The sequence below is a fragment of the Pieris rapae genome, chromosome 16, assembly GCF_905147795.1.
Source record: "Pieris rapae chromosome 16, ilPieRapa1.1, whole genome shotgun sequence".
NCBI lineage: Eukaryota > Metazoa > Arthropoda > Insecta > Lepidoptera > Pieridae > Pieris > Pieris rapae.
This window is the reverse complement of record NC_059524.1, coordinates 836,161-854,568: the sequence shown is the minus strand read 5'-3', so window position 1 is coordinate 854,568 and position 18,408 is coordinate 836,161. Positions and strand designations below refer to the sequence as shown.

General features: G+C 32.3%; 1 protein-coding gene and 1 non-coding gene across 2 annotated transcripts in view; one reads left to right on the top strand and one right to left on the bottom strand.

Moving 5' to 3' along the window:
* Positions 1-18,408, top strand: part of LOC110991764 (glutamate receptor-interacting protein 2) — a 169,016-nt gene that overhangs the window by 76,944 nt on the left and 73,664 nt on the right. The gene's annotated exons all lie outside the window — the stretch shown is intronic.
* LOC123689891 lies at positions 4,717-4,835 on the bottom strand. The gene has a single exon (XR_006750758.1). It is a non-coding gene; the product is annotated as a 5S ribosomal RNA (ribosomal RNA).

The following is an 18,408-nucleotide window of genomic DNA, read 5'->3' as shown; positions in this document are numbered from 1 at the left end:
AAGTATCACTTAAAAAATTTATGGATGCGATTAGTTTAATCTGGAAACTCTCGCAAGTGCCATGCAGGCCTTTTAAGAATTGGGACGTTCTTTTTTGTAGGACCTGGAATCGTTTCAGAAACACTTCAGTGTATTGTATTTTATTTTTCAAACTTCAACAGTTTCTGATGCGATTCATAACTACACTTGCTCCAAGATATTGTGAGTAAAAAGAAGAGCGTAATTTATTGTTTACTATTGAATATCAGAGCAGTGTTGGCCTAGTGGCTTCAGCGTGCGACTCTTATACCTGAGGCCGTAGGTTCGATCCCGGTCTGTGCACCTATGGACTTTCTTTCTATTGCGCATTTAACATTTGCTCTAACGGTGAAGGAAAACATCGCGAGGAAACCAAATGTCTTAGACCCAAAAAGTCGACGACGTGTGTCAGGCACTGAAGGCTGATCACCTACTTGCCTATTAGATTTAAAAATGATCACGATACAGATTCAGAAATTTGAGGCCAGGACCTAAAGAGGTTGCAGCGCCACTGATTTATTTTTTATTTTTTATTGAATATCAGTACTCCTGAAAGCGTTACTCATGGTACTCCGCTATATGCCTTTTATTTACACTCTTAATATGCCCTTGCCGAAAAACATAATATAAAACTTCCGGTATTGATTGTACTATACACATGCAACACTGAACTTTAGACTATGGATATAAGATTTAAAATTCATCGATTTATAATATTGTAGATCTCATGCGTTTTTAAAGCGCAATATTCGGAGCACACGTCTGAAAATCGTATGACAATGAATTCGGTAGGAATTTTTAAAACACTGCAAATTGAATTCCGATTTATTGCAATCAAAATATCGAAACTGTTTTCGGCTCGACTTTACGGCTGTTGACGTAAATAGTTAATTGATGCCGGATGATCTCTTTAAGTATTTCGATAAAGCTATTCAGAAAAATTGGATATATATAATATCGGCGTTTCGTAAATTACAGTAGAGGGAAAAGTAAGAGAATTTGGAGGAGCCCTATACATAATGTGACATGACTCCTTTGAGCTAGTATATTTGTATAAACATTAAGCTTTAATAGAAGAAGGTTTGCTAAATTTTATATTCCTTGTAATCCTAGTCTCTTTCCCCTTTCTTCGCCTGCGCGTCAGCCATACAAAAAAGTTAGGAAGTGCATTATAAGATTTTTTTTAATGATTGGAAATAGGAGCGAAATTTGGAAAAGAATCAGATAAATTTAGTATATAAGTACATAAATGGTTATAATTTTATATTGTTATGAAAAATGAAATTGGCTAAAATTCTATATACTCATCAATATTTATACTAGATAAAATACACAGAAATTGAAGTAGCAAAAGAATCCTAGACATACCAGAAATTAAAATCGAATATATCGATTATTTTCTGCTTTTAATGGTCCAATGAATAGGCTCTAATTCTTAAAACCTGATTACTAACATTGATGAAAATATGAATGTGTTTTGCAACAATCTACCAGCTTATTGTAACATTGCTTATCATACTTTTAATTAGATTTATATTTATTTACCTATATTTTTTTAAATATTATTTGTTTGTTTTTGTTGTCTGTTGTTAATTTTCCCTTGATATCTCATGCTCTAATATAATTGATGTGCATGCATGGGTGTAAATTTTGTGATGTCATATTTTATTATATAATTATTTTAAATATAATAAACTCTGATTATATATGAGGCTACATATTTTAATTCAGAGAGAGTTCATGTTCACAAACTAAAAGGCTAAGTGCTTTAGCGACAGTTTTCAACGTCACAAAAAATGAAAATCAATTTTAGTTTACGAAGTATAAAATCGATAGATTTAAAGTTATACAAAAGTTTCAAAGGTTGTCGGACATCGTCAGTGATGGATGAGCGAGCCAATATTTAACTATCGGTTATATTGGCCCATCCTTCAATGTTAAACTCGATCTAAGAGTTAACTTTTGAAGGATTGTAAAGCTTAACTTCATTATAACTGGATTCTCAGTTCTTAAAGTCAACGTCTAAAAAACTCTTCTTCTATTATAGTAGGTATGCATGATTTTCATTAGAAATATGTTTTATTTGATTGCCTAAAGTATGTCACAGAATGTCTATTTCATAGCTGTTCGCTGCAATCTTTTAAAATCGATTTCTTTCAAAAAATAGGTAAATATTATAAAGTTTAATACATTTTTAGAAAGCCCATTAATTACAAATTTTAACACAAATATAATATGGTTTTATGATTACATTTTTGTAAAAAAAAATATCAGTAAGTGAGGAAAACAAAGACAGGTTCTAACTTTGTCGAGACTTTTGACAGTTGCCGATGTTTTGTAGCATAGATATTCAAGAATAACATTTATTAAAGTCAGCGGAAACCTGTGGTTTCGGAAGTTATCGTGAAAAGTAAGCTACAAGTCAGAAAACAGAAAACCTCTGTGTATTGTGGTTTCTAATGTTGAAGTTTTTAATTGACTAGTTTCCGGTAATGTTTCGATAATAGAGTGATCTTTATTTTGCAGTCATTTCGCAAGGTAATTTATACATTAATGTACATATTTTTAAAGTACTTAAATGAAAATTTTACAAAATTTGTATTGTCTAACTTTAAATATCTTATTGAATAAATATCCTTTTAATTACTTGTAGAAATAGGTATGATCTATATACAAAGTAATGTACAAATAAGTTTTAATCCGCAATTTTGTCCAGACAGAAATAAAATAAAGGCAATTTATTTTAACTATTGTTTTATGTTATTTATTTATACTATTAAAGTACGTATATGAAAGAAAAACGCGTAACGCCTTCAAAAACTTAATTTGAAGGCCTATGTAAAAAGCAAAAATTCAGTCGACTTTTTTGACAAATAAAAAAGTTATCAATTTTTTATGAAACAGACCTTGATTTTCCATAGTGCGCCGACCTGATTTTTGTCTTTCAGGCTCAATCTGATGTATATATTTAATTTAATAATAAAGAAATACACTAATCAAACAAAAATAATATTTTATCCGAAAATAAGCGTAGATAAAATAAGTAATAGGCAACAGGCAACCTTATTAAAAGGAATTTCTTCCAGACAACCCTAGTAAAAGACAAAAAAAAGAAATATGATGAGTAAAGTGCATGAAGTGCAGAACCAATTGCTATATAAAAAATATAGAACCTCAACGTTATCTAGTAATACAAAATATTAATGAAACAAACAATATAGTAGGTATAGTATTTTACTTTAAACTTACACAAGACTTACAATTAAGTTAAGAAAATAGCAATCATCATAAACGTACTTCTTAGTCAATTTTGAAAATAGCACTCATAAATATGGCGATCGTAAAATTAATTTATTGGGCAACTTGCGAACCGCCCTGATTCGTCACGCGAGGTCGTTAGTCGCTAGTTTGCAGACTTCCTGCCGTTTTAACATCAAAGGTGTTAATGCACTCTGAACATTACGTAATGGAAAGTACTTTACGATAATTTATTTTGTATGCCTTTTGTATATTTTATTTATATCAACACTTTGGTGTATTAAATGGTACATATACAGATAACATAATATGTTATATTTAGGATGCAACGGGCTTTATTGCTAACAAGCGATCTATTCCAGGCAACATAATTAAGGAAATATAAAAAAAAGAAATAGTTATAATAATAATAATAAAAGCCCTTTATTCGCTGACCTTTTTAACTCACATGCTATACTTTTTAAACAGTAGTATACTTAAATCTAATTTACATAGCGAAAGTAATAATTTATTATCAACCACTTTGGTCAGGTTGTCTGTTGACATAGGCCTCCCCCAATTGTTTCCACTTCTCGTGAATCGTGAGTTCTTCGGCTTGCCTTAAACCTAAAAGTCTGTTAAATTAATACATGATCATAAAATAGATACAGAAATCTGAGGCCCAGACATAAAAAAAGATTGAAGCTACTGATTTTTATTGCTGCATTTGTAAATAGGATGCTTTGTATTACTTGCGCTAACCAAAGGCAATCCGTGTCGTTGCTTTCACAATTAAAATAGAATTGCAAACTAGCGCGATTTAAAGCCCGCATAGGCGACGAACACTGATAATTCTCATTTAAATTACCAAAGTTAATGCCAGCTAGCGCCATCTGTTTCCCGGAAATGGTATTTACAGTGTGTACTATATCTTTGCTAAAATCTTAATAATAGTTATTTTATGTAAAAAACTTGATAGGTGTCAAGAAACACCCGGATGGAAGTTCCTTTCGATTAATTTTTGTTATAATATTATATTTATTTCGTTTATTAAAGTTTCAAGAGACCAGGAATTTAAAAGAGGAAGAAGGATGATGTCGTTTTGCTACGCAGGGATTAAATAGTAAAATAACCTCAATATAAAAATGGTGGCAAAATTAATAAGCATATTTCGTATTTTGTGTATCAGTTCTTTTAATTCAGTGTCATCTGGTTCATCTCCGATTTTAGTTCACCAGTTTGAATTCGCAGAATTTTATTACATTTTCCTGGAACATTATTTTTTTATTTATTACAATGAATATTTTTTTAAAGGTGATGTATTTTGCAAGGAAACTAGGGACACGGCAATTATTGTACAGGGATTCTGGTGTACGTTTGATCTCTCGAAAGAAAAACAAGACAAATTTAGTTAAGTGATTCCAAAAATAAATTTCATTTCATATACACAAAAAGAAAAAATGCCAACATCACGAGGTGTTCCCAGGCGGTCACCCATCCAAGTACTGACCTCGCCCGACGTTGCTTAACTTCGGTGATCGGACGAGAACCGGTGTATTCAACGTGGTATGGACGTTGGCGATATTTATGTCGAAAATATAAAATAGAACAACTATAGCAAAAAGCATCGTTATAACTTTTGGTTACACACCAATTTCTTTCCACCAATAAATAAATAAATAAAATAAATAATATAGATATTTCTTACCCACTCTTCAACACAGATAGTGTGCTAAGCGTGTATTTAATATCGCAAAACAGTACCGTTCTTGCTTCAACATATAATTTAAATTTAGAGCCAAGAACGCTGCTACGGAATTAAAGTTGCACTAATTGTACACGAGTAAATAATGCATAAAATCTAAAATGAGGACCGTAAATGGTAAAATACTGTGTTCAGACATAGGCACATAATTCAAATCACGTTGAATTCGGGAAAGTTAATTAAAATGCCGCTATGTGGACCTGCTTAAATTAACTGAATGGTAATTTGATGCTAACAGAATTGTTTTATTCTCATTTATACCAATATTATTTATAGAATTAATATTTGTATAAATCTGTTAAAAGACAAAAGATAACCGCATTTACCATGGAAAGTGTTCACAGAAATTGTTCGCACTATTACTTGCAGGTGTGTTTCATTATAGGACGTCAAGGCAAAATACAAAATATCATCCATATTATCTCGACGTTCGACGTTTCACAACTGAGCGTTTTTTATCTAGTTTTTACCGCGGTGGTACTATGTAGTATGAGGAGGCCACTGAAGTATTTAAAGAAAAAGGCGAACCAATTTTAAAAAGGCTGGCAACGCACTAATGAAAGCTTGGAAGAGCTTTTTGCGGATGTTAAGAGGAACAGAAAAGTGGACCAACAAAGTTTTAAACTAGTACCCAAAAGGATTTGCAGAAGGCCTTTGCCAAACAAGGCGCACACCTAGGAATGTTGTCTTGAGAGAAATGTCTAAATATACCTATCAAAAAATAAAAGTTTTTTAAGTTACTCATATTATATTAAACACACTGTTGACAATTTTAAATTATTATAAACAAAGTATTTCAAGAGACATATATGTAATTAATGCTATAATCCTTACCAAGAGAAGAAAACAGGAATTATTATACTTACATAATATTCAAAACTTGAAAAATGCCAAATGAAGAACAATCAACACCTCCCAGAAGTCTTTTCATTTTCACGCGAAATTTTCTCTTATATTTTGCAAAAGTGGCCACCGCAGGGGTGCTAAAGCGTAGCATCTATGAATGTTGATACAGAATTTCATGTTTCGTTATTAAAATTTATGAGTAGTTGTACTCAGTTTTACGTTAATACAAACAAAATTGTATGCTCCCCTGCGATATGCCGAGTATTATACAGGTATTTTATGATTTTAGAACCAATGCAATTTTATATTATATCTAGACTACGATGCTTACTTTTTCCACATTTCTGTGTAGTGGTATGTTAAGTATATTTTCTTCAGGTCTTATCATATCAGGTTTATGCTGCAGGTATCGGCATGAACCTGTCAAAAGCAGTTTTCTGTAGAGGCAATTAAAATTTTGTTATTATTATTCACAAAAGTTTCCTTCTAATCCTTACGTGTGACACACGCCGTCCATTTTCATGTCTTAATCTTGGCGGTTTTCTCACGTTTTACACCGTATCAGTAAGTATTAATAATTATGTATTAGATAAATATATATAAATAGAAAGATAGATGTGGCAGGTCCATGGATTGAACGTCGTCTTTATGATTTTTATGACCTAAATAACATAACAATGTTATAGACATTTTTCAAAATGGAGTTTCAGAACTAAACAAAGTCACCCTTACAGATTATCCTAATACCATAAATCCGTCAAGTGTCAAAAATTCAGGGATCCACATAATCGTCTTTGGCCGCTAATTTTCATATCCCATTATAACTTTGGGTGAGTAAGCGGTAAGCTGGATACACAATTTAATTTAAATTTAAATTATTCGTTCATTAGTCATTCGGGCTTATAGCAATGAGCAGTTATATTGTTCCACTCGGGTCTACTTGCCAAGGTGCTTCAATGGTACGAATCGTCAACCCATTGACTGACTACTTTCAGAGCGTCTTGATATCTTGGCGTTGCGTAGAGTCTCTGTATCTTCTACTGCGTTTACCAGGGCGTGTTGTATGGATTAATACATGCAGCTGTGTTTCATCATCGGACGAGGAATACGAAATTCCTACCGTATCACCTCGACGTTTGTCGTGCGATAACTGAGCGTTTTAAGGAAGTCTCTACCATAATAAAATATAGTGATTGAAGTTTTATACATTTGTTACCAATGGAGTGTTTCATTCCTGAAATCGGTTAGGTGTATAAATATTTTTGCTAAAAAATTAATTTCACTGTTTATAGCTTCGCTAGCCAGATTTACGAAAACGCAGGCACAAGCGGGAGTAAGTGCGATATAATATAGAACATTAAAGCTTTAGAAACAAAACAATTTTTTTGTTATCACAACAACAGCAAATATATTTAACACCTATCAACAGTTAATAATACGATAGAACAACAAAATAATACCTACACCGTTATTCTACAATTAAATAATAATATATTATATTATACCTAATACTTCTTCGAATTTATAAAAAAATATTTTTTATTATTTGTCAAGAATTAAAATCATATTACATATACATAAGGCTTTGCGTGACATATGTATATTATGAAATAAAACAATAATAGGTCAGAAAAAAGTGCCAGCCGCGTCCAATTTTCCACTACAAAGTAAATCGAATTAGTGAATCGGCGTCGATCGGTCGGCGAGGCGCATGCATTTGAAATTCCGCCCTCTTTGTAAAGAATCTGAATTTTGATGAAGTCAGGATGCCCAGATTTCAACATTTATAGTCAAACGGTTATTGTAAAGACCTTAGCACGGAAAAATGCTAATATATGCATTAAGATATTTCAAATCGATGCTAACATTTGAGTTTTTAATAAGCTTTAAAATAGAGTTTGATGTTTGAGTGTGATTTAGATATAAACAAATGAATAAATATAATAATGTGAAACAAAATGCTATCGTTTCTATTAGCCAGTTGATCAACCTGAAACTCACCGTCGCGTCGACGAGAATACAGAAAGTACTTACTACACCATTTTTCAATAATGGGCTGTCTGGAAGAAACTGTTTTTAGCTTTTAGCTTTTACATCTTACCGAGGCCGTCTACTGTTATATAATGTTTATAATTACATGTTTTTCTTAATTTATTATTTATGGTAAGAATCGTTTTTTTTAACAAAAATTTGAAGGTAACATTACGAAAATGCGTTGTCTGAAAGCGTGTGGAGAGTTTTATAAGAGGTTCGGTTTATTTTGTCTCAGTATTTTTGCAATGCTAATGCTGAGGGCCAGACGAAGCTCACTTAACTTAATCAATGTTCATTTCGTTAAAAAGCCGCGTACGGTGAATTAATTTTCTGAACAAAAACTATGGCCGAGACAGCGATTGTACTAAGTGCTTTACGACAGTTGTTCGTTTTGTTCGCGATTTTCTCAAGATTGGAATTTATTAGGATTTACTTCTTAAAAAGAGGCTCGTAAAGGTATTTAGCATTAGCTACAGGAGCAAATGCTGTGTGATTATGGTTAATAAGTACGCAACACCTGAAAGTCAAGTTCTTTTCCGAAGTAGCGAACTGTGGAATAGACTCCCGGTAGGGGTTTAATCCACTGTTTAAAGAAAGAGTATACTTCTCTCTCAAAGGCCCGCAACGCACCCGCTAAATAAGTACCCATAGGCTGCGACGACTGCTTTTCTTGGGCGCCCCGTTTGCCTTCCTATGCTATAAAAAACCAATGTCTATCTAATAGGCAAGAAGGTGATCAGCATCATGTACTTGACACATGCTGTCTTTATGGGTCTAAGGCAAGCCGGTTTCCTTCACCGTTGGAACGAATGTTAAATGCGCTTATAGAAAGTCCATTGGTGTACAGCCGGGGATTGAACCTACGACCTCAGGGATGGGAGTCTCACGACGAAGTCAGTATGCCAGTACTCTTCCTATTTTAAAATTAAAACATATTATTTGTAAGCCACCCTACCTAGTATTAACACCCATAATTGAAAATATTTGTTTAAGTTTATTGATACTTTTCAAACATGAAAGAGCAATCATGGCACTTATTTTATCATGTTTGAATTAAATGAAATATCATGCAACAAAATGCATTGACACTGAGCATTTATTGCCATTTATTGCCAGTGCCATTAGACAGATTTATTTTATGGATAAGTATGGAGGTAAAATTATAGATACGTAAACTTACGTTACCTTAGTCATTTATTTTATTGGATTAGGATACAATATCATACACAACTTACGTATGTCAATGTGTCAAAGGCAATTTGTCAGTAGTTTGCTCTCTGATCGGCTCATGTGGTGGAAATGCGCGCAATTTCGTACTGAATTTCTTTGAATATAAAATAAATATATCGGACGACGATAATGACATGAACATCGCAAATATTAATACTATTGAATCTGCGACAAACTAACTAAATAAATTTAAAACAAATCCTGTCATGTGAGCAGCCGACTGCATCGAACTCACTCTAATCGTTAATAATTCAATAGATCACTAGCAAACGGAATATGAAATATTGCAATTGTATTAGCATTTTGACTAGTAGTTATTCCCAACCGCATTCCTATATACTCTTCCTACACAGAAATAATAGTCTTTATGAAAGCTTTTTTGCCTTAAGTTTATATTTAAGATCGAGATGTAGCCATAGTATTCTCTTATGTCATATACGTGTTAAATTTTCATCCCGAACTCTCTTAGCGGTAGACTCAACTTTTACTTGTCCATCAGCCAATAGACTGAACACTGTGCCTAACACACGTGGCCATAGCAAAAATTTAAATCACACATAACTGTGTCTGGAGTATTTTTCTCTAAACGCAAATAAAAATAATCAATAAAAAGTGATTATAAAATCCAAATTAAAGAAAAACACTTTTTTAACGGATTATAGATATGTATTATTATATTTAAACTTATAATTATTTGTACATAATTTTATATTTACAAATAATTATAAGTTTAAATATAATAATACATATCTATAATCCGTTAAAAAAGTGTTTTTCTTTAAATGTGTAAAAGTTATGTAAATAAAAGACAATACTAAATCCAAATTAAGTTCGCTAACTTGATTTTTTTATTCGCCATGAACGTTTCATCAGATATAGAAGTTGCTATAAATAAACCATTTCTTGTCAAAAGTCCTAAGATCATTTCAGAGAGCCCCCACCATAAATGTTCACTTCGACTATTAACGTACGCCCATTTCGGGAAACGTGTGAAAACTTTCCCGATTTCTTTTCCCCGTCACCTTATTACCTTTGCATAAGGTTGAAATTGGTTGCGGAAAATCTCTATTTGAATTTCAGATGAGTCGCCCGGCCAGTTTGGACGCACGCCAATATTTGAGTGATTTTGTTTTGAGTTAATTTGGGGATAGTGTTTTTGAGGCGGTAAAACGTAATGCCATTCTGATAAGACGTGTTATTTCTCTTTATATGGTAATTTTCTCGTCTAGTTGTTGTAGATCTAATAAATGCTTTAGCCACTTATGAGATAAGCGGTTATCCAATGAAATCTTTTTGTGAAACTTTATTTTTTTGTTTTAAATTCTTAAGGAAGGTGTTATAAAAATATTAATGCAATTAAGATTCGTTGTAACATCTCTGAGTAGCCTTGATATAGTAACATAATACGTAAAAAATCTTACAAAATTATGTAGTAGCTATATATTTTGGTGGATCAAATCAAATTATTATTTGATACAATGCACAACATTATACATACATACATAACATACATTACATCACCTTATTTCAAATTATTTGTAGGTACCTCTCTCTGGTTTGCCTTAAAATATGAAGCATTTTTTTATGATTATATTTTTTTGTAAAGAACGCGAAACATTATGATACTTTTACAGTAATAAACAATATAAATTATAACAGAAAATGCATGTGTATGTTTCATTATAATTATTTATAAATTATGAAACGTATCTGCAACAATTTAATCTAATAAGAATAACGTACACTAAATATTTAAAATAACTTCCGGTTTATCTAATATCGTGATTTCCTGGGAACTTTTGATTTTCAAAACTCATATGAACTCACGTTCTCTTGTTATGGGGTATAAAGCTTGAATAAAAAGTTTTACGACGCTGCGTCAGCTCTGGCATTTTGAAAAAGTATCTTGTTATTATTTTAAATAAAACAGTTATTATACCTAAATCTATAATTTTTTAAAATATAAATCGGCGACTAAAGATTTACCTCTTACAAGGCTTTTTCAAGTGCATTTAATTAACAAAACATCTCATACTACGCAGTCAAATTCTCGACAGAATGTTATTTATTTAAAATATAAGCTATTCAGTTTCAAAATTTTATTCATACCCTATTCTGAAGCAATTTTCGCTCTTATCATAAATTAGAAGTCCATTTTGTTTAGAGGTCGGATAATTTAAAGTTTTATGGTCGGCTTTGTGAACTTGTAGTGTAAAATATTGGACTCGTAACCTTTTTGGTGAGTTATTGCTGCAATTTTGGTGTCTGGGTTATAAACATAGCTTTAGTGACTCTCAAAAAGTGATTTTAACACTAACGATGTAGAACTATTTCACTAATTTAACTGATTTTGGAACTTCATACTTATAACTTTTATAATAAGGTTAGGCAGTTTTAGTTAAAACTTATTTAAATATTTTTATTGAATTAAACGCAAATTTATGACACTGTTTCGCTGACCGTGATGGTTTTAAAACATTCATAGTTCCAGTTTCGCTATAAAACATATTAAAATTTTAATAACTTACTTTCAGAGGCTGTCTATCTTACAAGATGTAGTGATTGATACCTATATATCTAGTGATTTAGTCCGTAATTATACAACATACATATTTTTCAATTCCTTTGATAAAATATATGGATTTTTTGTTTAAGTTCTAACAATATCTAACATTCCTTTTAGTACTTAACACTAACCACCACATATTAATTGACAGCTTTAACATGCGCTTTTTGTTTAGTTTCATGTCCTTAATAAACGATTATGCCAAACGTCGCGTGATATACATTTGGCATTCTTCATATCTCGCAATTCGGTAAAACTATTCTAATAATGTATAAAGGAAATGTTGTGGGACGTTTAATATTTAAAAGCATTAAAGGATGCGTTTTGGCATCGAGCTTCGCGCCACAATGCGGGGTTCCGAAAGGTGGGGCCTGGACGCAGGCCAACTTGCCAAAACTTTGGATATTTTTGTTAAGCTCTTTTTAAACGTTCTTTAGGCTTTTGTGAACTGAATAAAAACAATTGGGGTGATCGATTTTACAATGGAAAACAGATTTTCGTTTCAAAAGTTTGTAGCTTTAAAAATGAAATGAATCTTTTGATTTATGATGTAATGTAAATCACATTTTAATCATTGTTACTTATTATATAGTGAAAATGAACGTGTTTAATGCACTAAAATATAATGTAATAATGTTCATGCAGAAACTAACATAATTAATCCGAACTGAATTGTAAATAACTATAAATCTATTTACACTGTGTACATAACACATACAACCCTTAATTAGGTATGTTTCAAGACACCGTAATACGAATAAATTGCCTCGGGAATTTAAATTTCATCAACCAACCAACATATTATATCTTTTGAAATACATATTTATATATAAACATAGGGAGTTCCATATCTTACAAAAGTAAAGCTGTAATGATCTAAATCACACATATTAAGACAGGAAAAGGGGATACGAAATTGTCAGAACACATCGTTCTACGTAAATGTATTTCATTACATTTATCTTTGAGAATCTTTCGGCAATTTTGAAGGCAATTCAGACGCAATCTAAACGATTTGCGTGCGCTGCTATTAAATGCTTATAAATTTTATGTGAAAATTTTCCAAGATAGTACTTTGAAATTGTGTGGTAAACAATAATCGGGATCAAAATCTTCTTCGTAGTATGGACGTCCAAAAAGGGCAGTCATCGCACCCTAAAGACACCCATTTTTAGTAGGTACGTTACCGGCTTTTGACGGAGGAGTACGCTCCTATTTTGAATAGTTGGAGGTCGTACCTTTCAGGGAAGACCCCCACCGGGAGTCGATTCCACAGTTCTGTAGTTCGCAAAAGAAATTACCTTGTGAAACGGACTGTGGAAGACTTCCGGCCATCAAGGTGATGATGGTGAAATTAAGAATTCATACGGCTCATACGGTGCTGAAACGCGGCAGAAGTGATCAATCGAAACAATTTTACAAGGGCAAGCCAAGAATTGTAGCGGCATATGTTATTTTTCTTGGAAAGGCCCAAATTAAATGAACCATTTATGTCCATATTAAATCAAATTGTATATTATCCTCTTTTGCTTGGGATCGGATGAATAGGGGAAAATGAGTTTCTATTGGGTTGAGTCTTAGATCGAATGTATGAAGAGATATTGAGTAATTTCAAAGATATAGAGTTGTCTTAGAATGAATTATACTTCTTAAAGAACCAGTGACCTAAACATTGTTACCAAAAGATCTTTACAAAAACAACGTTTTCTTATTTAAATAAACGGCTAGCGAGGCCATTAAAAGGAATGATAAGTCGCAATAAACATGACTAATAGTTGAATTTTACTGGCCTACTTTGAATTATGATATAAATGCGAGTTGCGCTTAATGTATTGTATGTATGGAAGCAATTTTTAAAGTGCACTTTTAATGAGCGAGTGTTTTTTATCGTAAATAGCTTCCGCCCACTCCCGCTTTGACTGCGTGAATTTCGTGTATTTGGGCAAGTTTTATTGCAAACTCTTTCACAATAATTGCTGAGTATAATTTTCAGAAAACTACAACGAATTATAAACCAAACATTTCTCAGAAATCACTATTTACTATCTTGACTCGTTTAAGTTGTTTGTGAGTTTACCGCATTCTTACATACACATTCACTGTTAGCATTTGTAAAATTATGTGCTTATATATATATATCTCATATATAGTTACTTTAGTGACCAATACCGATCAGGGAATATTTCTATTTGCGCATTTAACATTAGTGATTGAATTTTTTTTAACGTCATTATTATTCTACCTAAAAAATCAACTAAAACAGAAACGATATTATGTATGATTTATGCTCTCTCTTTTTAGTCAATAGCTAGTGTCTGATCGTCGTGGTCAAGGAAGCATCTGGAGCGGACTGGTTTCTGTCCAGCGCGTCTCTTAAGACAGTGCATAGTTTTGAGGATGACCAGTTTTTCACTCAATCGGTCCATCTGGTTGGAGGTGGAACAGCCACGTGATGACGTTTCTCTTACTCTTATCGTCCCTGCGCACCGTATAGCTGAAATTAATTCATAATTATTTGCAATTTGAATAATCGAAATCTTATTATATTATATGCATGACTGTATTTTTGCATAACTAGCGTTCATATGCCTTATTGCCTCGGTAAAACTTTGAAAAATATTTTATAAATAGAACTTTATAATCCAGGAATAAAATAGTGGATGAACAAAATATTTGCTACTAAATTGTTACGTGCGCAGGAAATATAGGGAATCGTACAATATTTGTTGTTCAAAAAATTTTGCATTTCCAGAATAATACATTTGAGGAAGTTTTGTGTTATATTTTGTTGATATTCTGTCAGCCTTTTTTAAAATTAACAGTCAGCATTATAAGTTAGGTTAGGTTAGTTTAATACATAAGAGAGAATTGTGCGTATATTAAAAACAAATGTAATTGAGTTCCACAACACTTGCATGTACATTTTATTTATGTGCGTTTATATCTTGTGGAAATAAATCACTTAATTGTTATTATTATGACATTGTAATAATTAATATGATATTTTCATGCCTATTTGTATATTTGTAATTTTTTAATAATCGATCGATATTTCTTGTATATTATATACATACTATCCCTACTAACTAGGTTTTTTTTTTTTCATTCTACTATGCCTACAGTACTGACAATCAATAGTCTATTTTTCTACGCGTACATTTAGCATCAAGTTGTAACCGAGTGGAGCGCTGGCGAATGCGCTCCTATGAAACGAAGTTTCGTACGATTACTAGCACTGTTTTTAATGAGTGCGAAAGAGAAACATCGACACAGGCCGACGCGTGAAACAAAAGATTTCGTATGATAAACTATCCTAATCTGGATCGCCGCTCACGCGCGACGTTGCCAAGCCGTGCGCTCGTGCCTGCTGCGGCGGCGTTGGTGGCGCGGGGATGCGATGTTGCCGTTCGGATGTAAACAAACAAACGCGTCAATCGGCTCTGTCAATTTCGCAGTTTTTCTTTAAATTAAATATTAAAAAATAGTTTGTGCGCGGTATTTTACAGAATTTTTGAAAATTTTTGTGAACACCCATAAAGAAAATTCACGAGCCGCCTCTGTTTGGTTGTAGTTTTGTATAATTAACCAATCTGAATGTAACAATTTATAGCTTAAATGTTGAAATCCAACTTGAAACAATTATTTATTTATATTTTTGATGGAATAAATGTAACGAATGGTCAAACCTAGTTTCAAACATCAGAAGAGGGCTGCAATCTCTATGAAAACATTTTTCATTTTATTGTAGTTATAAATCCTCGCAATATCTGAACAACTTTGTTAATTGGAAAACTTTTTATGGAAAAAAAGTTTAATTTCGTTAACACGGAACTACTATCTGCAATAATGCTTTGATGCTTCTAACTACGTTAGTTGTTATTATGTTTCAGTTGGAGAGCTTCTATGGATAATTCATTTTATAATTTGTTTATAAATTCATTTCAAATACGAACGATATCATACGTCTAGTGACGCACTGCCGAACATGAGGTGTCTGATCCAATAATAATTAAAGTTAAATTAAATTCATGGTATATACGTTAGGATTTGTTTATGTTGCAGCCAGCTAATTGAACGGCTGATTAAGCTAGTTGCCTGCGACATACACCAATAATGCACACACTGAAAATATCCATTTCGTACGTTTCTAACGAATAAACATTTATTAATTAACAAATAATAAAATAAATAAATCAGTGATACAAGAACCTTTGTTTAGGCCTGGGCCTCAGATCTCTGTAACTGATCATTTGCCAATTCTGCGACACGATGAAGCCTGCATCACACCATCGACTTCTTGGATTCTCGATGTCTTTCTTTACCGTTCGTGCGAATTTTAAATGCGCACATAGAAAGAAAGTCCATTAGTGCCCAGTTGGTATCGAACCAACTCCTCCTACTACGTCCTCTGGGATGAGAGTCACTGCTCACTGTAACATAGGCTTTTCGTATATTCACAATATTTAAAAAATGTACAGCCGTGCAAAACAGTAACAGTCATTAAAGAAAAATTACATTCCCAGATAAAATTATTTGAATATCACAGAAGCCTAAATTAAAATATAAGTTATATATATGACGAACACATACACAATATACAAATATATAACCCTTTGCGAAATCGGATAAAAGCCTTCAATTACGAAAAAATTGAAGAACGAAAATGACATGACGAGGGAGTCGTAATAAAGTAAATGTCACCGACATATCAATAGGAGTTTTGATTTATGTCCTGCGTCAATAACAAGAGTTTATTGTCAGCTTTTCACGGATTTTTTTCGTATTACGTTGCTTTTTAAAAGTTTCTCCTGTCGTCAAGCAACGGTAAACATACCCTATTACTGTTTTGTTAAGTGTTTGATGTTACACAAAGCAAGGGCGTGCCATGTCATATCATTTGGAGCAAGGTTATAGATACGGTTTCCAAGCATCTTGTAAAACAAAATACTGTGCGAATGCCGGCTGTTTCATTCTAGATTTCACTTGACAATAAGAGAAGTTTATAACTATTGTTAGCTATGAATAAATTTTATTTGGTTTAGATCTAAATTATTATTTTACTGTGAAACATAACTATACGATGCCACGTTCTTTGTATAGACTTGCCTAATGCCTACATTAATTAGGAGAATTCCCAAATCTGTAAAATTCCTCACGATGTTGTCCTCTACCGAATGATCATTTATTGATTGCGTACATATATCATACATTGGTGTAAGAATCGCCATTTAACTAACTTCATTCGAGAAGAATGATTAAATTTAATGTATAGCAATCATTAAGGCAATGGTAATATATATGTAATAAAATGATATTTCATTCATTTGAATATGGCGCGCTTCGCGTTTTTACAAGTTGTCTGTGGAAATTGGTACGCATCGGAGTGACGCGCGACGAAATGGCGTATGACATGCAGATTATTCAGTGCATTGTATCGTTATAAAAATATTTATTTATTCCAGAAATACACACATTATATTAACAGCCTATGCCAATACGACAATGTGGAGAAACATTTAATAAAATATAATATAGTACATAAAAATTAAACACATAATATGCACAATATCACTACTGTGAATTCACTCTGCGAACATACAAATATGTCGATAATATCGGAGACAGCATTTAGTAGGCGCAACGTCCTGGATAACGGGGATCTGTGCAACAGACTGGTTCTTGCCTTTGGTATCGCAAATAACCTAGGCCTTCGCCGTCGCACATATAGGTTAAAGGATATAGTTGAGGAGGCGATGTTGGAGAAGTTTAAATGTCGTTTCTTCGTATTTTCAGATATGGATAATTGTTATAGTTAGAAAGTGTTGTTTTATTATAAAAGTGTGATGAATAAATCAATAACTTAGTATTTTCAGAGAAACATTTTGTGGTTTATTTTTAAAATCCTTCATAATATATCTTATATTTATAACAGTTTAAATAGAAAATCAATACGTAAGGTTATGCAAAAACCGGCCCGATTATGTAAATATATTCAGCAGTTTCGCTATTAATAAAAATTGACGTCTCAATTTTTCAAAGGATTATTAAAAACTAACGACACAGCCTGTGTGAGGGATTTTCTGCTTTAATAGTTTGGTTTATAGATGAATTTTCTGCGAAGTCTCGAATTGAAATTTCCTTTGTGACGAAGAATAATTATTTATTCATTATAATTTATAAGAGGATAAAATTTAATGATGTCGAATAAATTTTACTAGCTTCGTGTTTTTAGTTATTTGTTTTGATAAAAATTCTAAGTACCAAAGCATACCAAAGGATGTATTTAATACCGATATTTCCGATATTACCGAAAGAAAACTTATGGTTGAAATTACATATTTTTTACCTTTTCACTGTTTATATACATACATATGGTTTAATTGCTTTGTTTTGTTACATTACTTTTATCCCAATAAGTGTATATCTTATGTATTTTTCCACTCCTTGCGCGTACCTTGAAGCGAACTGTTAATATATAAAAAATACCTTTCATACAAATAGGTACCTCTTACATTATTAACAGTATTAGTATGAGATCAGTATCCCTCTAAACATGACTATGCATGTTTACTCTATTTACGCTGTCTGCTACGAGAAAATACTGTTATGATTCTACTTCGGGAAACTGCACTCTAAGTTTGTTAATTCATTTTGTATCCAATAGCAAGCGATCGTTTCTATGCACTGCACATACATTGCTTTTAATTTAATT